Consider the following 27,704-nt stretch of genomic DNA (forward strand, 5'->3'; position numbering starts at 1 on the left):
TCCACATATAAGTGATATCTTACATTGTCTTTCTCTGACTTATTTCACTAAGCATAATACTCTCCAAGTCTATCCACGTTGTTGCAAATGGAAAAATTTCATTCTTTTCTATGGCTGAGAAGGAATCCATTGTGTATAAATAGCACATCTTCTTAAAGGATCAAGAGGTACAAACTTCTAATTATAAAATAAGTATGTCATGAGAATATAATGTACAGCATGGTGACTTTAGTTAATAATATTGTATTACATATTTTAAAGTTCTAAGAGAGTAAATCTTAAAAGTTCTCATCACAAGAAAAAAAATGTAACTTTGGTGACAAATGGTAATTAGACTTATTGTGATGACCATTTTGCAGTGTATACAAATATCAAATCATGTTGCACACCTGAAACTAATTTGTTATATGTCAATTACACTTCAATAAAAAAAAATCTCTAAAAAAAAATACATCTTCTTTATTCATTCATCTGCTGAGGGATACTCAGGCTGCTTCCATATCTTGGCTATTATAAATTTATGCTGATCTGAACATTGGGATGCATGTATCTTTTCAAATTAGTATTTTCTTTTTTTTTTTTTTTCAGATAAATACCCAGGAGTGGAATTGCTGGGCCATATGGTAGTTCTATTTTGTTTTTTGAGAAGCCTCCATACTGTTTTCCATAATGGCTGCACCAATTTACATTCTGCCAAACTTATCATTTATTTCATTTTACATACCTAATTTAATTTTTATTAAAGGCTGCGTGTAACAACTGACTCACAAAAATCTTGGGAATTTTACAGTTGGTTCAGAGACAGTTGTTTACAAAGACAGCATGAGCAGACACTGGCACAACACTGCAGGTAACTGGCTCTGGTCTCCCTTGAAAAAACCACATTTGTTTCCTGCAGTGCAAATTGCAGTTGTATTCTGTAAGAGGTAAGCAGGCTGGGTCCTGCTACTTAGTAACTGTGGCCTTGGCCTTATCTTTAACCTCTCCGTGCCTCAATTTCCTTCTACAAAATGGAGATAATAGTATTAATACCGACTTCACAGGTTGCTGCAAGGATTAAAAGAAATCACGTATGTAAAGTCGTTAGCATAGTGTCTGGCAGACAGTATGGTGTACTTAGTAAATCCGCACTGGCTGCCAGAGCTTCATAGCCTTGCCTCTGCCTCCCTGGACAGTCTGAAGAAGGGGGCCACTCAGTGCCTCATCCACCTGCAGTCAGAGGTAGCAGAGCCTGTCACACAACCTGCCTTCCCACCATTAAATCACTTGAAAACAACCCATCAGGGCAGCCTTGAGAAAGAAGGGGGATGGGTGTCAAATGACCTCGAGCAGCATGGGTGGGGGCTGTGGGCTGGTAGTGTCTGGAAGGGCCTCAGGCCACCACTGCCTCCAGGGCCTTCCTCCTTCCCAGCTGACTGCCTCCCAGAGCCACTGCCCAGCCCTCAGGGCAAAGGCCAGCGAGAAGAAGCAGGAAATCAGGCTGGCTGGCACCTGTGGAGGGGGCAGCTGGGCAGTTCTCATCTGAAGACACAGCAGGTAGACGCTCTCCTTGCTGCCTTGGCGTATCTTGAGTGTAAGATAGGGCTGATACTTTTACCCTGCTTACCTGGTCTGTGTTAGAGATAAAGATGTCATCAAAGAGTTGTCAGTGCTCCAGAACAGCAGGGGGGTGGGCAGGGAATCATGGTTGCCACACTATAAAGCCCTGCTCTGACCTCTGACCTCTGTACCACCCCCTCTCCCCCGTCCCCCAGATCGGTGGCCAGCAGGGACTGGGCCACCAAGCCTGACTCTCACAGGTTCCTGACGTGTTGGAGCAGAGGTGCCACGGTTGATGCACAACCACCTGAGCTCAGGGTCTTCCTCCCCAGGAGTGGGAACTGACTGTCAGCTCCAAGTGCCCTGCCCTGCCCGGCTCACCCACCTTGGATTCTGACTTTCTGTGGTGATGATGGCTTGAATACCTCCACCTCCCCTGGGGTCAAGTGGGTTTACTTGTTTACTTTCACTGGGCTTTGAAGCCTGCCTAGGGAATCTCGAATCAAAACAAGAAACCCCATGCTAACTCCCATCTCAGGTTAGGCAAGCCACAGTCTGCTGGACGCCTCGACTTCCTTACAGGTAAAACCAGAGGATAATAATGTCTCACTCTCTGGGGAGGTTGTGCAGATAAAATGAGCTGGTGTGCAAGAAAGTTCTTTCAAAAAGATCAAGAAATATGTAAGGACCATTTGTGTCATTATTTACTCTTTTTAAAAATTGGGGACAGGAGAAGCCATATGATTTATTTGAAAAAGGGTGACTTTTGGAACAAATAGGAATGATTTCTGGTTTTGCAGTGCTATGTAGTTTTTTTTTTTAAGATTTATTTATTATTTTATTTATCTATTTATTTTTGGCTATACTGGGTCTTCGTTGCTGTGTGCAGGCTTTCTCTAGTTGTGGCGAATGGGAGCTACTCTTTGTTGGGTGCACGGGCTTCTCAATGCTGTGGCTTCCCTTATTGCAGAGCACAGGCTCTAGGCGCTCAGGCTTCAGTAGTTGCGGCACATGGGCTCAGTAGTTGTGGTACACGGACTTAGTTGCTCTGCAGCATGTGGGATCTTCCTGGACCGGGGATCAAACCAGTGACCCCTGCATTGGCAGGCAGATTCTTAACCACTGCACCACCACGGAAGTCCCCTGCCAAGGGCTTTATCATGTAGATTGCCTCTTCTTCCTCTGGAGACTGGAGAGGGTCCATGTGACAGCACCTCACTGGTGCTGACCAGAAGATTCCAAACTGGTTAGGGTTATATTTACGGTGAAGGTCAAAACTGCAATTAGGTTAGGTATTAAATCTAGGTTTGGTATCGTGGGCATTAGCACAAGTGACGCCATTTTGGGCCTATGGGTTTTCTCCTTAACAGGGCTCAAGGAGGAAAGAAGGCAGAACAAGGACAGGCTTATGGAAAAGGAAGCAGCAGCCACAGGTTCTGTGGGGCTCAGAACGGGAGGGTTCTCTTGGGATGGGTGTGTGTGCATGGCGGCGGGGCCGGAGGGGGGAGGGGCACGACACTCTGCTCGCTTTGTTTGAGCTACCTCAAAAATTCGATCTGTTAATTCACAGCACTTTTCCAGAGAACCTACTATAACTAGGCTAGGCGACAGGCCCTGAGAGGGTGTCCAAAGGACATCTGAAAGGAGAGCCTGCCTGACCCAAGCTGCAGCAGAGGCTGAAGTCTCTGGGTCCAAGCGCAGACTTTGGCACTAATTCTCAAGTAGGACCGCCTCAACATTAATTGAGCACCTCTGAGACAGGCTGTGCTCAAGGCCCTGGGGCACAAAGATAAAAAGTCAAACCCGTTGTCATTAAGAGGTCACAAGCCCTGTAAACACACACAGAGGACTTATCTCCTAGGGCCGCAGTGGGATCACCTATAGATTGCTGTAGCTATAAGGTACACAAACTGCTCGCATAGTCTATGTTGCGAAACAGCCCCAGGAGAGGCTCAGGATGGGAAATAAAGTGAAGCGTGTGGCGGGGTTCCAGCCCCGGCTCTGCCGGTCCTCACTCTGAACTTAAGTTTTCTGAACCTTGAGATCTGTCGCGTGGTTTCAGTGTGCTGAGGAATCCCTGAGTTACGCCTGTTAAAATAGATTCCAGAGTCCAGCCGTAGCTTTTTTGAATCAGAACGGCTGGATGCGGGACCTTAAATCTGCATTTTTACGCCCGCACCCCCAGGACGACTCTGAGGTTGGTGGGCTCGCAACATAGTTGGGGGAGTAACCGCTTAACAGGGAGACGTACCGCTTAGCGGCAGGTTTGGCGAGGGAGTCCTGCGCTAGGAAGAAAACAGGGATGAATGCGCCTCGCCCACCGGAGAGCAAACCAATGATTTGCAAATAATAGTAATCCGATAGTCCAAATAAAATCCGAATAACCCAAATAAGAATCATACAAGTAACAACGGTAAAAGAACTGGAGAGCGCAGCACAAACAGGTCGCAGTCTCAGTCTGTAGCACCGCCGGGTCCACGCCAAGAGTCGGAGTGACGGCCCCTTTAAGAACCCCACCCCCACCCCACGTCTCACCTCCCGCGGGGCGTGCGGGCCGCCCGGCGGCGCGTGCGTGCTGGCAGCCGTCTACCGGCAGGGCCTCCCAGCGGGGCGGTCGCAGCGGCGCGGTAGCGGCGCGACGCCGGCGCTTGTTGCGTGCGCGCCTGGCCCCGCCCCTCGCCCGCCCCTTCCCCTCCCCCTCCGCGGGCCGACCCCGCCCGCGAGGTACAGCTGGACGAGTGACGCGCGCACTGCTGCCGCCGCCGCGTCTGACGCGTTCCATCCTCCTAAGCCGGCGACAGCCCCGTCCCCTGCCTCCCGCCTCCTCCTCCCGAAGCGCCGGCCAGTGCCAGCCAGCCAGGGGCACGTGGGGTCTCTTCCAGACGCGAGAGAGCTGCGGGCGCGCGCAGGCGGCGGAGCGGATCCCAGCGCCGCGGGAGCTGCGAGCGCCCCCCTCCCGGAGGTGGCCGCGCCGTCCCCCCGGTGAGTTGTCACCGCGGCCGGGGGGGGGGCGGCGGGGTCAGGCTTTGTGTCCCTGGCGCACCCGGCCTGCTCGTCAGGGGCGCGGGGCTGGCGCGGGACGCCGGGGAGCCCGGACGGCCGCTCCGCGTCTGCCGCGCTCCGCGCTGCCTGCGCCGGCCGCGCTGTCCCCCAGACGCGCGGAGGCGCTCCGGGGGCCGGCGTGGGCCGGGAGGGCGGCGGGAAGGCCGGCCGGCTGGTGGCCGGGAGCTGGGTGGCCAGGGTCGGGGCGCGCCGCCCGGGCCTCGTCGGGCGTGCGGGGTAGCGCTCCGGCCCGGAGTTCAGGGCGGCGACCACACTGTGCAGGTCGCTGGAAAGGACGTAGGCAGAGGCTGGCTGTCTTTATTGCTGTTACTGGGTTCCCGTCAAGCCGACTGAAGCTGCGGGTCCCGCGCTTGGGGCAGGGTTGGCTTAACGGTGGTGGACGTCCGAGGACACCTTGGAGCCCGGCTGTGCGAGCGCCGGAGCTTTCTGGAGCCCCCGCGCCTCGTCAGGTCTGTAATCGCAAAAACTTTTCTTATTATCCGGGCTGAGACGCATCGAAACCACTTCCTGTTTGTATGTAGACTTTCTTTTTTCACTTCTGGTTTTTAGAGATTTCAGATATTGGTGAGCGTCTGACCCTGCCATAGGGTTGTTTGTGACTGTGGGGCTGCCAAAGTGGGAAAAGTTACCTGTAACGAGATCAGGAGGGGGAGGTGGTCTTGGGGACCGTAAGACCCAGGAGAAAAAAGGCGTCGAAAACAAATCTTTAGCCGGTTCGAGGGAAGTTCAGCAGAGAGGCCCGATGCTGCTGTTGCCATAGAATGTCCCCTGGTGGCAGGCGGCTCGCTGGGCTCAACTGCTCTTGCTAACTGGGCTTGTGTGTGCTCTGTGCAGAGGTGCAGTAAAACTACCCAGTTCAATTAAACTGTAGGCATTTACTCCCTTTCTAGGTGCTTCCTCCCTTTCTAGATCTACCGAGGTGGCAAGTGTGTCTTTCCATCCTTTGCACTGGTTAATTCACTTCTTGTTCTTTTCATTGCTCTCATTTAAAAAACGTGTATGAATGGGGTAAATGTATAATAAACCTTTTCTGTTATGGGAATTCCACAGCCAAATTGTCACTGTCTAGTGGAGGCTAGTAGAGACATGTGCTTGGCATCAAGTTTTGAATTTTCTTTTTTATCTAGATGCATATTCAATCAAATGAAAATTTGCATAGTTTCGGGGGGGGTTCTGCCTTCTACTCAGTAGAGGAGGTGTTTAATAAGGCAAAAATAATAACAATAACGGTAAAGTTCTTGAGGATTTACTGTGAACTGAGCTTTGTGCCAAGAACTTTACTTTCTTGACCTCATTTAAGAAACAGCAAACTTTTGTGGTAGATTTTGTCATTATTCTCGTTTTTTGAGATGAGAGCAAGGCCAAACAAATAACTTGCCCAAGGTCACAAAGGTAGCTCATAGTAGAGCCCTCACTCTCAACTACTAAATTATACTGATAATTTCCAGTTTGCTTACCATTTGGTAAAATTGAAACTGGAGTCTTTCTAGAATCTTTCCAAAGCACTGCTTCCTCAGGCAGTTTGTCAGATCGTGCACATCCTTATCTCTTTCTCCAAGGTGCACACTTATGGTATGGTTTGCACAACATTTGTGTGTTCATTCATTTTTTCTTTTATTTAGTATAAAAGTATTTTAGACATATATTTTTTACATATTTTTACACACATTTATATACATATATCTTGTACATATTTTTATACATATAGTCTATATCGTAAGTATTGTGACACAGAATATATGCCAGGCACTGTGCTAGGTATTGGGGCTACTGCAGTGAACAAGACAGAACCTTGCCAATTCTTATGGAGTTCATGGTTTTTGAGTCCATTTATTTTGGCTTGTGTTGTTAATTTTCATTGGTGGCCGTTTGCTGCTTAAGGAAATTCTGCCCAGTGCGTTAAATAGAGGATAATACTGGTACAAGCCCTGATAAATAGAATTCCCGTCCACAGGGTGGCCTTTTAGATATTGTAGTAGAAATGGCATATGAAGCCAAACCTTACCTACAGCTAGACAGGGACAGGTCCTTGGGTGCTCAGAGTAGGACCTGCCTCTCTACCCTGCAGTGCTTAAACCCTGAGAGCAAACCCATTGTCAAATGGCAGAGTTCAGCTTATTTGCTGAGACTTGCCTTCTCAAAGCCCAGAATTTGGGCAGATAGAAAGAAGAGGAAGAAAGGTGGAGTGAGGTGTTACAGATGCAGGCTGGCAGATGCAGAGACCTCAGCACTTTGTCTAGTTTCCTGGCAGGTCTCCATTATGTGGTGATTGAACTTGTCCTCTTATGTAATGGTACATCTCCTGGCAGGGGATTTCCTCCCTTGCCATTGCCAGGGCAGCAATTCCTATAGCTACCCTCCCCCTCCACACACACACACATGCACCCTCCAAAGGGAATAATTCACCTGGCTTCTTGGAAGTAAGAACTTATTTCAACATTACTGCTACTCAGCATTGTTTCACTTCCTCTGTGTTTTTCCCACCTCCAGAAAAAAACTTGCCTTATATTTTAAATCTTTCCTTGTACTCTTTTTCCACATTCTTAGCTCTTTTGACAACCAGGTAACTACTGCTATCTGTCTGTGGGCTCAGAGAATTACAGTATTTTTAAAAAAATTAGTTATGTAATCTTCTGTACCAAAACAAGTGAAGTGGGGAGGATATCTTTAGCAGACCTCTTTCAGGCAGAGAAGAAAGGCCAGAGAGAGCACATGTACTTGTCTTCCCCTCTAGTTCCCCATCCCCCCCCCCCCCCCTCCCGCCGGGACGATTCACCAGAGAGGCAAGCAGCAGGGATGTGATGCCTGCTTACAGGCCTGAAATGCCTACTTGGGGGCCCGAATATCTGCAGACCCACTAGGCCCAGCTGTGTAATTGCCACGTATGAAGCATTTTACTGAGCTCCTAAAGTGACATGTGATCTCCTAGTGAAAGCTGACAAGCAGGATTCGTTTTTCCTCTTTCGTCCACCTAAACGGAAGGGAGGTCTTGTGTAGAGGGCAGTCCCTCAAGCAGTAGGAGAAAGATGAGAAGGAACAAGGAGAGGAGGAAGCCCAGTGCCTTTACTTTTTTTATTTATTTAATTTTTTTTTAAACTTTGAAAGCAGATACTGCTTTGGTGCAGACTTGAGTTTTGAGGTTTAGGACACTTGGGTTAAGGGTAAGCATTGGGACAAATACTTGTATGATAATAGAGACTCTTTCCCCTGGTTTCTCCTCAAGATGGCTTCAGTCTAGGCGTCACCCACATATCCCACTGTGGTGAGGCCTCGCTTAATGGAATGGTTTTTAAAAAATTAGTATTCTTAAGTTATGTTGCTGCATTGCAGGAAACTTGGAAACCAGAGCAGTGAGAAATGATACCTGTAATGTGGTAGGGCTTTTTCCCCATTGATGGGAATGAAGGATGTGGCTCAAGGTTGGGGCTGGGGGGTTTGCGATGAGTATTTGAAGCTGCTGACAGCTGTGAATCTGAGACCAGTGAAGCAGTTTCAGGACAGCACAGGGGCGGGGTGGGGGGGGGGCGGTGGGTGACCGTCCTTGAGCATCAAGATGTGCTCACTCGTGCCCGGGCTGGGATTCAAGGCAGCAGCTATTGTTCCCTTAGATGGCTGTAAGTTCCAGTGTCTCTGTGTAAATGAAACCTTTATCTGAAAAAGTAGAGGTATTGGGGAAAGAGGCACCTCTTACAAGGGTTAGATTTTAGCCATCGAGCCTGTTGGGCACCTGTGGATGTTTCCTTTTTCTTGTGCTCACCTCTGTCTGTGAAGCTGTCCTTTTTCTTTCCCTTTTAGTTCTTTGGCCTAGAAACCAGCAGGATTCCTCTATTTGCTCTCTCATCCTCTGGTTCTTACCTGAGTATGAAAGTCTTCACTCTGTTGGTAGACCTCGCAGTGGTGCTGAGCTGGGTCATTTCAGCTGTGAAAGGCCACCCATGCCGCTGTCAGGGTTAGGAGACAGTTGAGTCTCCGTGAAGGTACTGGTACAGCAATAGCAGAAAATGCAGCAACTGTGGTGAAAACTGAACAGGTTTCACAGACTCTGGTGTTGCCAGTGATGTATTCTCCCTCTCTGGCTCTTCTATCTCGAAAAAGGAAAATAGCCACCCTTGAAGCATCTGAAGCCCTGTGCCAAGAATTCATGCAGTACTCCAGAAACAGGATGTTATTGAAGCATTTTTCTCAAGCAGAAACAGATGTAGTTCCCTGGTACTGTCGCCAGTGTTAGTGGATCCTTAAAATTATCTGATAGCAGTGTGCCCTTAAATGTACTCCCCCTTCCCACACACATATACAGTTATTATAATTTTTCTGGCAGAACCCCGTTGCTTGATTTGGGGAAAGTGAGCCTGGGATTCCTGATGATAGTAATAGGTTCCCAGTGGGTTTGCAGACGGCAGAGGTGGTGACTGACAGTTCTTTATTACTCAGAAGAGGATCTTCTGTGGTGAAAGATTAAATGACTCAGGATTCTTTCCTCCTGTGGTTGGAGATTGGACACAAAGTCTGAGACGAGGCACAAATAGGGGCTTTTCCCCAGCTTCGCCTTTCTTGCTATCCGTTTTTAAGGAGGGGGAAAGTCTAATCTTTCCAAATCCAGCCTCCTGCCAGCAGTGACTTGCCTTCACCCACAGAAGTTTAAGAATAGAGCATGAATTGCCCTGTGTGTAGACTCTCCTTGCTGCAATTTTGGCTGGACTGCAGGCTTCGGTTTCTGACAAAGCCAGGAAAATGAAACTAGCTTCTGGGAATAGGAAAGGAGGAGTGTTTATCCTATTCTTCCTTCTTTGGGTTGTTCTTAGTTTGGGTTGTTCTTAGTTGATCTCAATAAACTAAAGTGGATGGAAGTTTAAAAAAGGGAACTTGAAAAAGAGAACAAGGTGGTTTTGCTTATTTTGCATTTTAAGTTGTAGTCAGGGCAAACTGAGGGAAGACAGGGTTTTGTTTTTTGTGTGTATGTGTGTTTTAATTGTCAATACACTGGGAGAAGATTACAGAAAGCTTGGAAAGTGGTAGTGGTGGGGGGACCACTATGGTTCTACCACCCTAACACAAACATCATTTCCATGCATCCTACTTTTTCTTTTAGTTAGTAGTTCCTGTACATTCAATTTTGTATTTCATTTTTTCATTTAATGTTATAGCATAAACATTTTCCTATAATAACATATAACCTTTATATTATTTTTAGTGGCTTTATAAAATTCCATCAAATAGATCAGCTGTGATTTAAATACCCTCTCTTATACATCTAGATTATTTCTAAGTTTGCTCAAGGAGATTTTTTTTTTTGGAGGGGTGATTTTATTTTGTCATATGATTTTTTTTAAAAACAGCTTTATTGAGACATAATTTATATATCATAAAGGTCATCCATTTAAAGTGTACAAGCATTGGGGGCTTCCCTGGTGGCACAGTGCTTAAAAATCCGCCTGCCAGTGCAGGGGTTGGGTTCAATCTCTGGGCCGGGAAGATCCCACATGCCACGGAGCAACTAAGCCCGTCTGTCATAACTACTGAGCCTGTGCTCTGGAGCCCGCGAGCCACAACTACTGAGCCCATGTGCCACAGATACTGAACCCCGTGCGCCTAGAGCCCGTGCTCCACAGCAAGAGAAGCCACCACAATGAGAAGCCCACACATCGCAACAGAGTAGCCCCTGCTTGCTGCAAGCAGAGAAAGCCCACACGCAGTAACGAAGGCCCAACACAGCCAAAAATAAATTAAAAAAAATTTTTTTAAATGTACAAGCAATGGATTTTAGTATATTTACAGAGTTGTCAAACAATCACCACAATCTAATCTAATTAATTTTAGAACATCTGCATCACCCCAAAAGAAATTCCATTAGTAGTCACTCCCTGTTCCTCTACAATCCCCCAGCCCAGGGGCACCACTGATCCACTCTCTGTAGTTTACCTGTTTGGACATTTCATCTGACTAGAATCATTCAGTATGCAGTCTTTAATGAGTGCTTTTAACTTAGCATAGTGTTGCTGAGGTTTATCCATGTTGTAGCATGTATTACTCCTTCATTCTGCTTTACTGCTGAATAATCTGTTGTATAGATATACGGTGGTTTGTTTATCCATTCATCAGCTGATGAACATTTGGGTTGTTTGTTTTTTTGGTTATTGTTGATAATGTTGCTGTGAACCCATGGGTTTTGTGTAGACATGTGTTTTCAGTTCTCAGGGAGATATTTTAAAAGTTGCATCCATATTTCTATTTTTTTAGAACATTTATATTTATTTATTTATTTATTTATTTATTTATTTATTTTTGGCTAAGTTGGGTCTTCATTGCTTCACACGGGCTTTCTCTAGTTGTGGTGAGCGGGGGCTGCTCTTAATTGCGGTGCATGGGCTTCTCAGTGTGGTGGCTTCTCTTGTTGCAGTACAGGCTCCACGTGCAGTCTCAGTAGTTGTGGCACACAGGCCTAGTTGCTGTGTGGCATGTGGGATCTTCCCCGCCCAGGGACCGAACGCATGTCCCCTGCATTGGCAGGTGGGTTCTTAACCACTGTGCCACCAGGGAAGTCCCCATATTTCTGTTTTAGAGTTAACGTTCTACTTGGTTATGTAGTTTGGGCAAGAACAGTATAGCAGAATCTCTTGGTCCTTGGTGTTGAAGGTATTGCCCTGAATTAAGAAAAAAGTGATGTGTGTGTGTGTATACATATATATAGTGTGTGTGTGTTTAAGAAGTTATAACTCTGCAGTAGCATTGCTTCCAAATCTTCGGTGCAGAACTTTAAACAGTAGTGAGACTTAACAGATGCATTAGTGCCTAAATTCAGTGCACATGTACTGCTACTTTAAAAAAAGGTTGGGGAGAGTGGTTTCAGCATGAAGCCTCAGCTCTAAATTGCATCATTGTGTCTTTTGGAGAGAGTGTTAGCATGAACCCCACAGAGCCTTCCTTATCAATGTAATTTATAGTTTTCAGAAGTTCTTCCTTTCCTTATGAAAAATTTCATGCAGGAGTTCTGTGCGCTTGCTTGGAGGTGGCTGCTAGGTTGGGGAGTGACATGTTTACTGAATAGAGAGCCAGCTGGTGAGGTGGGGAGGGAGAGGGGCTGTGAGTGTGGTTTAAACACAGGTGTGAGAAAGAATGTTCTTTAGAACAGCTCTTATAGGCTCTTCCTGGTGGACCTTAGTTGCACCCGAGGTTTAAAATATAGATCATGCCAGACACAAAGAGGAACAGATGGTGCTGCTGGGAGTGTCATTTCCTCTACAGAATCTACCCTGGGTGGTTTTGCATCATAGCAGCCTCCATACTGAAATAGTGCAATGCCTCCTTTTGCCCTTGTCCTAATTGGAACTCCTAGCATTTGTGATCAATAGCTGGTCTTGCTTTTTCCTGCTCCTGGATCCTACCAGAAGCTCTTGAAAGTGTGCATGTGTAGGCCACCTAAGGGTCAGAGGGGCGAGATGGTTCTACCTCAGAAACGTGGGACACAGGGCACCATGCCCTTTGTTCAACAAGCCAGACAAAAGCTAGGAAGTTGAATTATCTTCCCTTGCACCTGTTTCAGGTTCCTTTATCTGGAGCCAAGTCCAAGTACCAGTTCTTCCAGAAAGTTCCCGTGTGTGTGTGTGTAAATTTATATGAATGCAGCCATAACTTCCCTGCCGCTCTTCACTGCCAAAAGTTTTAGATTTGGAGTGGGCTCTACCTATTAATACAAGTTCTGTTCCCAAGTACTAGGACTCTCAAAAGGCTGAGTGAGGAGACAGGACTCTTATCTGCAGATTCGAATGCTTGACTGTAGTATCCAGATGTTACCAAAACTTCTTGCACAGCAAGCCGAGCGTGTGACCAGAGAGAGCTCATGAAATATTAGAGTTGGAAGGATGGGACTTGGAGGATGGTCTCATTTTACCACTCACCTTACTTTATAAAATAAAATAGAAAAATGGGAAATGGTTGCTCAGAACTCATTTCCCTGAGTGATGACAGGGCCAGGGGAGAAGCCAGGGCTGCAGATTCCTAGTCTGGTGCTTTTAATATCCTGGTGCGATCAACTTCTTTTCTCTGGGCCTGTTCCAGGAAGGGGGATTGGAGCCCAGAAGGGTGTATGTTTCATATTGTTAGGAGCAAACTCCTGTCCTGTCTGTGATTGTGGTTTTGAGTCTAATAGTGAAATTACAAAAGGGAATGAGTCTTTATAAATTCAGTTCTTCTTAAGAACAACTGTACTTAAAATGGGAGTTGTGCTTAGGCTGGGCCTGCTTGACTCTTTAATCTCTGTACTGTGCTTTCTTACAATTGAGAGAACACCCCCTGACTCCAGGGCCGTGGGATGTGTTTGTTCTCTGAGTCATTTTCCCCTTTGGGTCTCACTTGCCCAAGTGGGACAGTGGCAGGTGCTGGTGGCATCCTAGATGTAGTAGGACCACCCAATATTTGAGAACATGCTGTCTGGGAGGGCTGATGGCCCCTCCCTCCTACCCCATTAGCAGACTGAAACTCTTCACAACTGTGTTCTGATTTCCTCAGGTTTATTATATGGGTCAGCCACGCATCCAAATGCAGTGTGAACACTCGTCTCAGTGTCTCTAACCAGCCAGGAAGGAAACAGACTTCTTGGGTTGAGGTGTCGTATATGCTAGCTTTCTCCATCTCAGAAAGCCAGTGAGCAGTTTTGTGTTCAGTAGGTGTTGTTCTTTCAGTTGGCATGCTCAGGGCATTTCTAGAGAATCAATAAATGTCATGTTGGCTGTCCACATCTTTATCAATCCTTGATTCTCATCCACCCCCAAGTAGAAATTTTGCCATGGGAAGGCCATCTACCTCCTCATTTCAGTCCTGTGGGGATTTTGCTTGTTACACAGCAGGATGGCAAGAAAAACAGGCTCTGGGTTTCATAAGATTTCATTGGTTCATCTTATTTTCCCCTTTACATGCACCTTCAAGTCTCATGATTTGTGAGCTGAAAATCAGGTTGGGCTGTGACATCATGCTGGTGGGAGGAGGGTAGAGGGTTGCTGCAGAAGCCAAGAGGAAGGAAGGAAGTCTAGTCATTTGTGTGGCAGGTGTTTAGTGAGTGCCTGTGGTTGTTCACACTGCTAGGTATGCAATTGTAGACAAACAACAAAATGGATACAGCACTTGCCCTCATGAAGTTAAGAGTCCGGGAGAATATCCACAGGTTATTTAATCTGACGGTAGTGTTGGAGGAATCTGTTGTGTAAAGCAGGCTTTCAACTTGGCTACTCTGAAGGAGTGGCTCTGGCTTTTTCAGGGACGTTTGTAATCACCCAGGAAGGGGAGGAGGGCTTGAAAAAATACCCTTGGAGAATTTTTCCTGGCCTCCCTAGCAAGAGAGCAAATTGCCTTTCTCTGCATAGCAAGCTCGGTCTAGGATTTTGGAGTTTGGTCTGGTGTGAGGATTCCCGTTTTCCAGCTGTACTTAACCAATCAGTTTTTTTTTTTTAAACCAGTCAGTTTTTAATATGGGAATGTTTTCTGACCCTGAAATATCTTTTTTTTCCCCTTTCTTTTTTCAGTTTAGAGAGAGAGGCGGGTGTGAGTTCAACAGTGAGAAATTGGGAGAAGGGAAAGAAAGAGGGTCAGCGGTGTGAATTCCTTAGGGAATCTTTTTTTCTCCATTTCTTTCGCACCTCAATTTTAGATACGTTATCTTGTGGTGTCTCTTCCTGAATATATCTGGCTTTGTAACCTGCTGGGGGCGGTAAAGGACCTAGTACACTACTGGCACAAATAAGGGTCCCAATAAACGCACGTCCCTGTATGTTTTACCTCTGTGGGTAAGCCGTCTCCTTGTAGGCTCAGGTTCTAGGCTGAGATTGAAAGTTCCCTGAGGTCAGTGGCTGTCTCGTTCACTTCTTTATACTCCGCTTCTGGATTAATTGATTGGTTGCAAAGGATTGACTAAGTATAGAGGATTAAAATAAAAAAGGTGAGAGGGCAAGATGACTGAGGCCGTGAGCCTTGATGACAAGGAATGAAAGAGTGGCATTATTGATGAAATTCTAAAAAGAAACATTTGGAGGGAGGCCTGGTTGGAGTGAAAAACAAATATAAACAAGGTGATAAAAAGCTGTTAACATTCAACCAAGTTCACTCAGACTGGTGGCAGGAAGAGAACCATGGCTCAGGAACCATGGAGGTGGGAGGAGAAGGAAAGAGAAGGTGTTGGCTGTTGTCCAAAATATTTTAGCAAGGCCAGTCAAAAACAAACTATAGGAACCCTTACTGATTTTGATCTGAGACCAGAGAGTCACACCTTCTAATTTTCAGGTGCAGGTCTTTTTTTCTGGAAAATTCTGTCATTCTTTTATTTTTTTTATTTTTTTATTTTTTAATTAATTATTTTTTGGCTGCATTGGGTCTTCATTGCTGCACATGGGCTTTCTCTAGTTGCGGAGAGTGGGGGCTACTCTTCGTTGCAGCGCCCGGGCCTCTCATTGCGGTAGCTTCTCTTGTTGCAGAGCACGGGCTATAGGCACGCAGGGTTCAGTATTTGTGGCACATGGGCTCAGTAGTTGTGACGCACAGGCTTAGTTGCTTCGCAGCATGTGGGATCTTTCTGGACCAGAGTTCAAACCCCTGTCCCCGGCATTGGCAGGCAGTTTCTTAACCACTGCGCCACCAGGGAAGCCCCTGTCATTCTTTTAAAAGCCTCAGGAGGCATCAGTCATACCCTAAATCCAATTTACACATGTGCATCTACTGGTTTGCCCTTTTTTACATATATGTGTGGCATCCGCTGTGAATCTGGTTGCAGGCAAGGAAGTAGTTAACACAGGATGGCTTATTTCTGTTTGTTCTCCAGAACTGAGCTCTACTGGGGGCGGTTCTTCTGCCACTGGAATTATAAAATATAATTGTGTGGGTCATCTCCATTGAAGGTCTGTGCATGCTTTTAAAAAATCACATCTTTGAAAGAAGGGCTGCTCTCTGCAAATGCTGACTGCTTTTCTTGGGATGTATGTGAGTGACAGTGAACAAACAGATTTCAGAGCCTTTGGTGTTGGTAAAACTTTCTGAGGATGGTAGCGAGTAGATGTTTGTCCAGCCGTACTCTGAACTCACTTATTAATTGAACAGGTATTGGATGCTCTTTCCCATATAATCATCTCCCCACAGGGATTCTTTGAAGCACAGTATAACCAAGGTTTTGAATTGTTCTGCAGTGTTTTGGTTAGTCTTTTCCCCTCATAGATTTCAAACCCTTTGAGGAGGAGAGGGGTAATTTAAGTTTTCTCTTCGTTTACTTATGTGGGCTGGGCATTCATATTAATAGCAATAAAGATTTATTTTACAAAGTGTTTTCACGTAAGAAATCAGATAATTACTGTGAGGAAGGTTTCAGTCCCATTTTACAAATGGGAAAGCCAAGGCCTTTGGTAACCAGCGGCCATTTAGCATCCACTGTGCTTGTAAATAGCGAAGCTGAGTCAGCTGGGGTTGGGGCTGAATCAAACATTAGAATCCTGCTGGGAAATAGGAAAACTCCTGAATTGCAGACTGGATAAATTTTAACTTGTGCAGGAAAAGCAGTGTGACAACCCGTTTCCTCGTCCCTACCCCCATCTCAGCATAGGTACTCTCAAAGGTTGGTATGTTTTTGTGTACTGATGGGACAGAGATGTGAAAGTATGTGTAATTCGAAAGGGCAAATTTCATCTCGTAACGAAGGAAAAAAGCATTCCCATATAGTCTGATAAGATTTTTAGTTTAATTTTTTGGAGGAGCAGGGAGGCCACAGGGGCAAAACTCTGGTATCTAGAAACCCATGCGGTTTTCAGGTTATTAGAGGGTCGATTTGGGGGTGAGCCAGAGCAGAAATTCCAAATTCCTTGGGTTCTGAGGGCTCTGTGATGGGGATTTTGAGGGCTCTGCAATCTGTATCAGGGTTGTTGCTGTCTTGTTCTGTCTTTCTGCAGGTGTGTTCTGATTCTAGGCACCAGCTGTGGGTCAGGGCCTCCCTGAGATGCCCCTGCAACTGTTTGTGTAAGGGGGACTGTCTTCACTTCAGAACTCCTAAGGGCTCCTGAAGAGTTGTCTGTTTTTGCTCACAGAGGGATCCAAGGTCTCCTGTAGGCCTGGCTTGACTTCCTCTTCCCCATTGTCCTGTCCTTACTTTCAGAGGCAGAAGGTGAGCCTGTGTGGGCAGTGAGAAGGTTGGAGGTGAAGGTTCTGCCTCAGCCAGGACAACTTAGATATGAAAAACATAAAGCATAACCCAGCGCTGTGCTAGTGTTCCTGGGGCAGGGTGTGCTGGGACAGCCTGTCTGTTTTTTCCATTTGGTTGGGAAAGTGGAGAAGTGAGCCTGGCTGTGGGCCAGACAGAGTTTCCCCCTTTCCAAAGGGATGATTGTTTCGAGAAGTGGGTACTGAGTGGGAGGCAGTGGAGGAGAGCGGGCCTTGGAATCAGACTTGCCCTGCTTCCCGTCTCCGCTCAGCCACTTTCCAGCTGAGACCTTGAGCAAATTTAACCTCTCAGACGCTCAGTTTTATCACTTGTAAAATGGGGATGATAATATTATTACTACCTATCTCTGGAGGGTTAGCTACAGAATATTAATGATTACCTGGAGTGGGAAATTCTGGGGTGATAAAGGGTAATCGGAAACTGTGACTTTTTTTTTTTCTTTGATACATACAGATCTTCATGGCTCTTTTATTCCAGCTCGGTGGTTCCATTGTATAATGTCTGAAACTTTCTTTTTGTTTCATTTGAATTTTCACTATTGGCATGTATAACTTAAATAATTGAAATTATTTTGAGAAGTAACCCCTCATGGGGTTGTTATGAAAATCAAGTAAAATGGGGTAGTTACAACACTAGGTACAGTGTCTGACAACTAAAAGATACTAATGGCAGTTTATTTGGGGAAGAAACGGTATTAATTAGTAGTTGACTCACTTTTTGTAGTGTTAGATTTTCTGTCTGGCTTGTGTACTTTGGGTACGTCTCTTTGTTAAGCCCCAGTTCTTTAACTCAGAATGGGGGTTAACATTAGTATCTGCTACATATGGGGGTTTGGAGGAGACATTGAAAGCAGCTAGCCTGGTACCTGGCTCATAGTAAGTGCTCAGTAAATATTATCTGTTGTCGGCTGTTATCCTCTCAGTTACCCTGGAAGTGAGGTGAAAGTGATGCCCACTTTAGTTACAGAATGTGAGGCACAGAGTAGTTTAGGACAGGTGTCCTGTCTTGAGGCCAGGTGCTGAGTTAGCAGCAGAAATGGTGATGCTGATGCTCATGTGGCCTGTCCGTCCGGGTAGTAAACCAGGGAGGTCTCACCGGTGGGCAGACACGAAGCACCAGCCAGGGCTGTGGGCGCGGAACACGCTGCTGGTCTGGACGGCAGGGGTTATTGAGGGTCAGTTTGTCCGAGGAGGAGAGAGGCCAGTTTAGGACCACGTCCTTTTGCTACTTTCCAAAGTAGATGGACCACATCCAGATTGACAAAAGGGAGGGGCTTGTTTCCTCTTGCTTTTCTTTTACATCCTCCTGGCTTGTCAGGTGGTGGGCTTCTGACCACTGCCTTTGTTGTGGGTTCAGTCTTCTCAGCGCCTGCAGTCTGGCCTTCTCTGTTAAACTGCCCTGCTGCTGGAGCCCACGCCGGCAGCCTCCCAGCCCTTCTCCTTTTGTCCTGGAAGGCCAGCACAAAGACGCTTGGCCTCTCTTGGGGAGGCCTCTCTCCCCACCACTTTGGTACTGCCCATGACTTCCTACCTGCTTCTCAGCTAACTGCCTGTCTTTGCAGCTGTTTGGGTGAGTTGAAGCCAGGGTTCGTAGGAAGTCGCTTTTGAGCTTTGCTGTGGGCTTCTGTTCTGTGTATTCACATTTTGAGAGGAAAAAACCCTGAGTGATTTCTGCCCAGAGATCACTCAGGGTTTCCAGAGAATGAGAGATTCTCATCTCCAAACCAAGTGGTGGGGCCAGAGCTGATCATGCCCTAGTTTCTCACCTTGGGTTTGTACGGTATGCATCTCACCCTTGCCTTTTCAGTGCTCTCTTTATGTATGAGACTTTACCACATTTGCCTTGCTCCTGTATTCACAAGGGTCATGATATACTTACCAAAAATTGGTGAACAATACAGGCCATGCAGTGTTTAAAGTTTTACCAACCCGGGTTTGCCTAGTGGACTTGGAAGGAGTGTGCATATTTGTACAGACTCTTGTACTTGATGGTTTTTATCCTGTTTTCATGTGTTTCAAATACACCCTTTTCCATTTGCATTTAGTGGTGGCTGGTGAACCTTGTAGTCCATTTTTTCTTTGGAGTATATTCTTTCTGTAGGTGCTGGGTTCACATTTTAAGCTTAATTCCCCATCAGGATCTGAAGAGTAGGCCTGCTCTTGGCACCACCAGCCATCACTGCGCCTCGAGACAAGTCTGCTCTGACTCTCAGGCCGCTTTCTTTTCCTTATTTATGGTGGTCTGAGGCCTCTGTGAAGTGCATCACAGTGTTTCCTGTTGGCTTGGCAAAAGGAAGATATTTGGAGGAGCTTAAAGACCTCGTGGAGGGGACCCTCTTACTCCTAGCTAATCGCAAAATAAGACTCTTCAGTGGAGAAGCCGCCCTCCTACCCAGTTTATGAAAGCCCGTCTGAATCAAGTTGTTCCTGCTGTGTGTCATGTTTCTGTAGTATTTATCTAGTTTTTGAAGATAGACTTGCTTAAATTAATTCTAGTTATAAGGGTGTGCCTGGGAGTTTTGGAGGAGATACTTACAAAGCAGTCAAGCTCTGGGTTTCTTTCAGGCCTAATCGTGAACTGGCAGGAGCAGCCCTAGGGCTCCTGGCAGGGAGGAATGGCACACTGCCTTGGAGCTGTCATCTAGGATGCCACCTTTTGGGAGCCAAACTGCAGGCGGTTCCTGGCCTGTGTGAAGTTGTGCCTGGGTTTTATCAGAAATGAACCAGATGGTGTTTTTAGCAAAACTGGCAGATGTTCTTTCTGTCAGAATTAATTTAAAAATTTTACATGTGAATGTGGAATTATGGGAATTTTCCTTTTGGGGTTTTAGTTGCATGTGGAAATACTACCCTTACTTTACAGAGGCCTTTATTTATCTCCTGCTTCTGGCCAGAAGTGACTCTCAACTCTGTGTCCTCCCATCCCCTCTGGTTACTTTCCTCACCAAATGGGTCATTTGTGGTGGGAAGATAGAGATGACCAGTCCTCTTTTTAGTGTAATTTGAAGGTTGCTGATGGGGCCGTGTGCCCAGAATATGCCTGCTACACAGATAAAATCGGTGACTAACACGTTTGCCATTCGAGTCACTCCTTTGAGTTGAGACCTTTGGATATAGTAGGTATCATCTACAGAGTGAGTGTATCAGAGTCACAGAGCCCAGGAGAGAAGGAAGAAGAAAAGTCCTGTGGGGTGTGGGACAAGGCAGGAAGTGTTGAGTACACACTCTGTGCCAGGCCCTGTGCTAGATGCTCTACCTGGGTGGGCCCGTCTTCACCTTATAGATCAGAAAGCCAGGCTCTGAAAAGTTTACTGTTAGTTGCTGTGTGGAGCTCGAGCCGAGGTTGGAATGATTCTAAAGTCTGTGTTGTCCTCATAGCAGATATGTGGATTAGGAAGCTGGGGTGGAGGATGAGGTGGTGAGGGAGACAGAAAACAAATTCCTGGAGAGAAGAGGACAGGGCCAGGGGGAGCCGCTGTGGAGGGGTGCTGGGGAGTGGATGGTCCTGGGCGAAGGATGTGGAGAGGCTGGTTTGCAAAAATAATCTGAAGTGGAGAAAAAGAAGAAAAAAAAAAGGGCTGTGGTATCACTTGGAGGGAGTGTACCATTGGATGATGGCAGCTCTTCCCTGAAGGAAGCTCCGTGGAGTTTGTTCGGGGTCTGGAGGACCAGATAGCGTCTGTCTTTAGGCCGGTGGCAGTTGGGTGCCGCAGGAAGCCTGCTGGTCCCTGGGCATTTGTAGACTGGCCTATAACTCTACTCAGAAGCAACTCCCATTCCAGTTAGTGAAGGCAGCATGATCTGCCTTTGAACCACCACATTTCTTGATCCCACGTGGCCCAGCAGGAGGGGCTGGGTAGTGTGCCTCTGTTACCCTGATTCCCTGCTGCCTCAGAGGTTGTGCAGGGACAACCTGCCATTTCCCTCTAAGTGACCTCTGGCTGCTCCCTCTCCTGCAGCTGCTCCTTTTCCTCCTGGGAATGAGATGGGAGTCAGCACAGGGGAAGTTAGCCCTCCTGTCTCTGTGTTCAGGGTAGCCAGGAATTCTCTAGAACAATGATTCTGATTTGTTTCCCAGCTCCTCCTTGCCATAAGGCTGGGGTAGCTCTGTTTATAGCACAGCCAGCCCTTGCTGTAAACCTTCAGTCCAGTTCAGCCTTGATTTATTGACACCTGCTGGCATGTGTGTGGGGAGTGGTATCCAGAGATGACGGAGACGGGTCTCTGACCCGGTGCCTGGGACTGGTGAGCAAACCGCTCATGAGTAACAGGTCATGTCAGTTCCTTTTCCTTATAGCAGGAAGCATCCAGAAACTTTAAGCCCTAACTTAAATGGTTATTGTGAGGGCTGGTTGTAGTAATAATGAATTGAGACTGCTTCAAAAGTATAAAATCTGGATTCATGCAAAACCTTCTTAATATTACAAGGTGGAGTCATAATAAAAGGTAACACGTATTGAGTGCTTTCTGTGTACCAGGCACTGTTCTAAGTGCTTTATGTATATGTCTGTTTAATCTTCACAGCAGCTCCAAAGTAGGTTGCTTATATTATACCCATTTTACATTTGTGGGAATTGATGCCAAAAGAGGATAAAAAACACCTTTCTAGGGTGGCAAAGCTGGTAAGTAGCAGCAGAAGCAGACAATCTGAAGTCTTGGCTGTACTGTGCAGCCTCTGTGAAGACCCTGAGGAAATCAGAGAATAGAGGGGGTCCCACCTCAAGGGGTGGCAGCAGCCAGGACTTACCCTCAGAGACCAGAAAGGATCAGGGAAAGGTCAGCCTTGTTCCCGAGAAAGCATTAGCATTTCTGTACAACTTAATCAAATTACCAAAACCGTTTCCGAACTTGGAGCCATCCTTCTTGGATAGTAATGCAATTGACATAGATAATTTAAGCCAGAGAAGAAGGACTAAATTGGTGAGCTCACATATGTGGATGAACACTTACTAACTCTAAAACACAGAGAGGCAAAACCTTAAAGCGAGTGCATCTTTATTCAATTTACAAGTGAGTGCAAAGACCTAGGCAACATGCTTTGTGTTGGGACTTTTAAAAAACACACGTTTAAAAAAAGGTAACTCTTCCCCTCTCAGCCTTTTTGTGTTGAAGTTTCTATTAAGGATGTCTGAATTTGGTCATTAATATGCAGTGTAGGGGACTTCCCTGGCGGTCCTGTGGTTAAGACTCTGCCTTCCAAGGCAGGAGGTGCAGTTCGATCCCTGCTTGGGGAACTAAGATCCCACATACCAGTGGGGTACAGCCAAAAACTTGAAAAAAAAAAAAGCAATGTATCCATTGTTTGCAGTTATATTTCAGAGGAATCAAACTCATTTTGGGAGCAGCTTCTAGCCAGGTTATTTCAGATGTGGAAGATGAGGGGCAGATCACTTCCTCAGATGATGTGGGTCTGTAAAGAGAACGTTGGGAATTAAAGTCTCTGAATTCCTGCTTCCCTCTACGCCATTCTATCAACAGCTTTCTTGATGTGGGGTGCCTAGGACTGAAAGTGATTATCTGTTTCATTAGCAGTTCAGAGGAATTAGCCATCAACATCTAAGGACCTAGTTCTCCAGTCCCGCAGTGGCTTCAGAAGTTTCCTAGATACCCCAAAGCAGTGTTTCTCAAAGTGTGCTTTAGAATCACCGGATCCACCCTATACCTGAGGAGTTCTTGGGGCCCTAGAGTTGGTCTGCATGTTAAAACATTTCCCTCTGCTTAGGTTCTGAAATAGATCTGGGAAGCCAAGTCCAAGCCCACTCAAGAGGGTACAGTGCTGCAAGCAGCAGTGTGAACAATCTTCAAAGCTTCCTGTTTTCTTTTTATAGTGAGTGGGAATTTTACCTCTTATTCCATAATACATCCAGGATAATTTTATTATTTAAAATGAATTACATTATCTAACATGGGATTGATTTGAACCTCTACCAAGATTATATGCTTTGGGGTCAGACTGCTTAGTTTGGGATCTTGCTGTCATGAATTACTATCTCTGTGACCTTGGACAAGTTATTTAACCACTCTGTGTAGAAATGGAGGTAGTAATAGTACCTACCTTTGAAGGTTCTTGTGAAGATTAAATCAGATATTAGGTGGAAAATGCTTAGATTCATGTGCAGTGATTAGGCAGCCAGGTTGCTGGTAGTAATGTTGTTATTACCACCCCAGTTACAGAGTAGAGTCCTGCAAGGTGACAAAGCATCCCTCTCCCATTGACACAGCCAAGCCACTGGCATATAAAAAGGCCTTTTGCCATGCATAGGACGCCTAAACCAAGCACTGGGAAGATGCTTTGTGGTAACATATTCTCAGCTTTAGTTCTCTGAGCCCCTGTGTGAAGGGTGTGGGTGACTGTTCTCAGGCAGTCAGGATATGTCACAGGTGGGAGGGAAGCACTTGTTTAGAAAATGTCAGAGAATCCACCAAGTTGTTTTAACCAGCAACTGTTTGTTCTTCATTCAGTCTGCACTGTTTTTTCCCTCTTATTCTCGTTTAATGGTGAGGAAAGAGGGCTAATGTGCACTTTCTCTTTGTAATGGTACACGTCAAATTTATTTCCCCCATCAACTTACTTATTGTCACAGAATTTAAGAAATCGCAAGTTCTACTTGTTTCTTGGAGAAAGATTAGGAAATACAGGTGACTTGTAATCACGGAGGGAGAAAATCACCACTGTTTACCTGTTATTGTGCTGCTTCTGTCCAGGATGCTCAGAGATGGCAGTGGCCGGCAGAGTGTCAGGGTTCAGAGGAGGGGCCGCATTTCTGGGAGCCAGGCTGGCCCTCCTGTGGCTCAGAGCGTTACACTGGGCAGCTCTACTTTGGGACAAGTGCTTGGCAAGCCCTCAAGTGTCATCTCCCCTTGAGAGCAGTTCGTGTGGAAGGGCAGCTGCTTGTTTCCATTGTTGCTGTGTACTCGTGTTTTTGGCTTGGTTCATGTTGATCCTGCCCTCCTGATTGTGCGCTCATTTTCACACACCCACACAGGTAGGGTGGGGTCTTTTTTTCTCTGTGGGAACTGGTACTGGCTCTCAGGGTTGATAATTTTCCATCTCTTGCCTCTGCTTTGCTAAATGTCGTTGGGGAGGCTCTGCCTAGGAGGAAAATTCATTGGGTAAGGAGAACACTGCCTCAAGGTTTTATTTTATTTTATTTTATTTTTAATTTATTTTATTGGCTGTGTTGGGTCTTTTTTTGCTGTGCGCGGGCTTTCTTTTTAGTTGTGGTGAGTGGGGGCTACTCTTCGTTGTGGTGCACAGGCTCCTCATTGCTGTGGCTTCTCCTGTTGTAGAGCACGGGCTCTAGGCGCGTGGGCTTCAGTAGTTGCAGCACATGGGCTCAATAATTGTGGCTCATGGGCTCTAAAGCACAGGCTCAATAGTTGTGGTGCACGGGCTTGTTGCTCTGCGGCATGTGGGATCTTCCTGGAGCGGGGATCGAACTCATGTCCCCTGCATTGGCAGGCGGATTCTCAACCACTGCGCCACCTAGGAAGCCCCTCAAGACTTTTAAAATGTAAAGCCTCCTCCCCCTTTTCTCCTCTTCCCAGAATAAGAGCTGCCAGTAAAACTTTAGTGCAGGACTATTGAGATGTATTTATTACTGTTGTGATGAACCAAGGAATTGTCAGCTCCTTATTGATCTCCTTCACCCCCTTGCAGATGGGAATTACAGGAAATCACAACTAGCATAAAAAACTGTGGGTGGATGGGAAGGATGGAGTGTGTAACCCTCATTCCCAGAAATGGGCAGAATGGTGGAGCTGACTGACCTTAGCATTAGGCAGTCGTTGGGCCAAAGCATGGCCTGAAGATATGTCACCATCTGGGAACTGAAACCCGAGTCTTCCTGCTCCCTGACTTGGTTTCACTGTGATTCCCCTCTTCTGAGCCCCTCCTGTCTTAGTAACCAGCTCCTGCCAATTCGTTCTGTAGGTTTCTGTCACCACCACTCTGGCCCAGTCCTTATCATCCTGTCTGGCCTCCCAGGCTGCTTTAATCTCTCTTGCCAGGTTCATGTCCAGTGAACATTGTTATTATCTCAAGTGAGACTAGGTAAGAGAATGCAGTCCTGTGTGTGTGGAAGGTCACATTACCATCCCTTCTGGGCGGCGGTGCTTCTTGAGGGCGAGGACCGAGAATTCTGGTGCCTCTCACATAGTAGGCCTTTATAGTAAATGCTTGTTGAGTTGGATTAGGTCATGTTTCCTGCTCAAGAACATTCATTGGCTCCCCACTACCTTCTGATACAAAGCTGAATTTCTCTGCCTATTTTTCATAGCTGTATAATCTGGCCTTATTGTAAGTATTCGGTTGAATACTCATTCAGTACTTTGTGGAATGACAGAGTCTGCTATGTGATAGATACCAGGGAAACCATAAGAATTGTCCCTTGCCCTGAAGGATCTCAGATGGATTTTTTTTCTTTTCTTCCCTGATTCTTGACTTCTTTCCACACCCCTGCCTTCCCTATTTATCATGCTTACTTAAGCCTTCCAACCCCAGAAATTCCCTCTATCTCCACACTTATTCAGCACTCAAGGCTTTCAGGTCAGATCTCCCTTCCATCCTTTTTAAGGCCCTCTTGAATTGTCTTGGTACAAATCCATTTCTGTCTTTTTTTTTTTTTCATTATTTTTGCCATAACTCACAAGTAGTTGCTGCTTGTTCTCCCTTATTTTCTAAGATTCATACCTCATGATTTAGTGGGGGTTTTTTGTTTGTTTGGTTTTGGTTTTTGTTTGTTTGTTTTTGGCCTCACTGCAGCATGCGGGATCTGCAGTGAAGTGCGGAGTCTTAACCACTGGACCGTCAGGGAAGTCCCGATGTAATGTTTTATTGCACCCACATAGAATACTGAAATAGATACTCTTGCCTTATTGTGTGCCTCGATCGTTTGCTGTCAGGGTAGGCAGCTTCTCCAGTTCCATGGAAAGTTACTGGGTGGCTGGGGCCTGTGCTTTCTGTGCATTTTGCAAGCTTTATATAGAGTGGACAAAGGTGGAAGGTGGTCTGAGAATGCTCTGCAGCTCCTAGCAGGATTTTGGATGACCTGGAGCAGAGCAGGGGCTGGAGGCTGGAGACCATCAGGGAGTTTTAGAGCTCTGGAAGTCAAGACCTGAGAGAAAATGGAAAGGTCAGGAAGGATCAGGCTTGTCCCCCAAGAGTTTGTCCCACTCCAAGATTCTCTTGAAACCCTGGTTCATATGGAAAATAAAATGTGTTTATCCTAGAAGTTGGCCAGTGTTCTTGGGGAATTGTGGTGAGGCCAGGTGCATGTGTGACGAATCCTTTCAAAAGGAGGGTGTGAAAGGTATCTGGCATAGGGAAGCTTGTAGCTTAAGGGAACAGACCATTAGGGGCAACGGTGAGCAGACAGGATTTAATTTATTTGTATTAATGGTATTTGTATTGATTCCTCTGGGAAGGTTAGGGATTTAAATATATACTGTAAATACGTTTTTTTCTTTGCCTTGTCACTGATGGAGTTTATGGCTTCTGTTGCATTTTTCCTTCTAATAGAATCTTGCATGAAATTAAAAGCAGTGTCGTCCTCTTCTGACTTGGACAGAATTATAAGTGTAGCACTGACTCCCCGCCCTCCCTCTCCCACCCACCTTTTATTTCTCAGATCCAGCCACGACTGTGAAAACAGGTTAGTAACGTCTGTGGGCTGGGACCAGTTTCAGCCAGCTAAATTCCCTGTAATCCAGTCTAAATCTGAGGGGCACACCTAAACTTACTGGAATTCTAGGTAGGAAGTGTGGTTACGGAGGCAAAGCCATTTAATTTTAGCTTGCATGAAAATAAAACCAGCTTGAATTTTCTTCTCACAAACTTTCTCTGAAACACTTCTTTAGATCTTTTATTTTTTTGCAAATGGGTTTTGGGGTGCCAGCCTCATTACTTGTGATGGAGAGGTATAATAAGCCAGTGGGTGATTTCCCAGAATCCCAAGCCTTTGAAAACTGCTATTCCTTTTGGAAAGTAGTAAGTGCAGAAGCCAGACTGCCCATCTCAGATTTATACCCTCTTCCTATTCTCTTCTCAACTAGTAAATATGTGGCTTCAATCTGCCTAAAGACATAATGTCTTAAATTTGTTTCAGTGTCTGTAGCAGTTTGGTAATGAAGTTTAATGATTATGATGATGATCGTGGTTATAATAATAGACAGCAGGTAGATTGAGTTGTGAACTAGTTCTTTTAAGGTTCCCAGGGAGAAAATCACTAACTCACATTATATGTCAAGGTCTTAATGTCGAGTGGAGGCAGAAGCATCCGTGGAGTATAGAGAAATCATCTGCCCAAAGGTTACCCTTTAGACAAGTGCTTTGAAGGAAGTTGTGTTTTTTCTGTTTGGAATAGAGTATGTTGCTTCTTTTGAGAAGCCTTTTTACAATAGCATAATGGTTTCTCTGGAACTCCTAGCAGGACTCTTTTTCTGCCCTCTCCTGTATTTACAGCTGCTTTTTCCCTAGGGAAGCATTCATCTGTTTTAAAAAGCTAAGAGAGAAAACAAGAAGTTCCCTCAAACAGTGAGGTTTGGAAATCAGAACTGCATTTGCCTTTCAGGAGGGCAAGTTCTAAAGGGTTGTTGTTTGCATGGAAGAAAAGGAAGTCCGACTGTAGTGTCCCAATTCCCTACCCTTACCACACACGCCCCCAACACCCCTCCACCCAGAGCTTCCTTGTGGCGATGAGAAGGAGTTTGGGACACAAGCTGCCCATTATGGCCCTTTGTCGTACTAGACCAAACATTGCTTTTCAGCCCCTGAGTAAGTCACTTTTTGGCAGGCTACTTTTTGGCCCTGAATATCCATGTCCAGGGTTCTGGGCTGGTGTTGGCCCTGAAGGCCAGGATGAATCTAAGGGGATTGCACTCGAGACTGGAGTCAGAAGCGGCATCTGAGGGCATTT

General features: G+C 46.1%; 1 protein-coding gene across 5 annotated transcripts in view; it reads left to right on the plus strand.

Annotated features, from left to right (window-relative positions):
- Nucleotides 1-4,273: 4,273 nt before the first annotated feature.
- Nucleotides 4,274-27,704, plus strand: part of SUSD6 (sushi domain containing 6) — an 89,573-nt gene continuing 66,142 nt past the window's right edge. For 2 of the 5 annotated variants that reach the window (XM_057731659.1, XM_057731666.1), the window contains exon 1: nucleotides 4,274-4,521. The gene's annotated coding sequence lies outside the window, so the exon portion shown is untranslated. Of the gene's footprint in view, nucleotides 4,522-4,648; nucleotides 5,052-26,394; nucleotides 26,541-27,704 lie in introns of those variants that run through there. The other 3 variants (XM_057731663.1, XM_057731661.1, XM_057731665.1) reach the window with 2 other exon arrangements.

Source organism: Hippopotamus amphibius, chromosome 4, assembly GCF_030028045.1.
Source record: "Hippopotamus amphibius kiboko isolate mHipAmp2 chromosome 4, mHipAmp2.hap2, whole genome shotgun sequence".
Classification (NCBI taxonomy): domain Eukaryota; kingdom Metazoa; phylum Chordata; class Mammalia; order Artiodactyla; family Hippopotamidae; genus Hippopotamus; species Hippopotamus amphibius.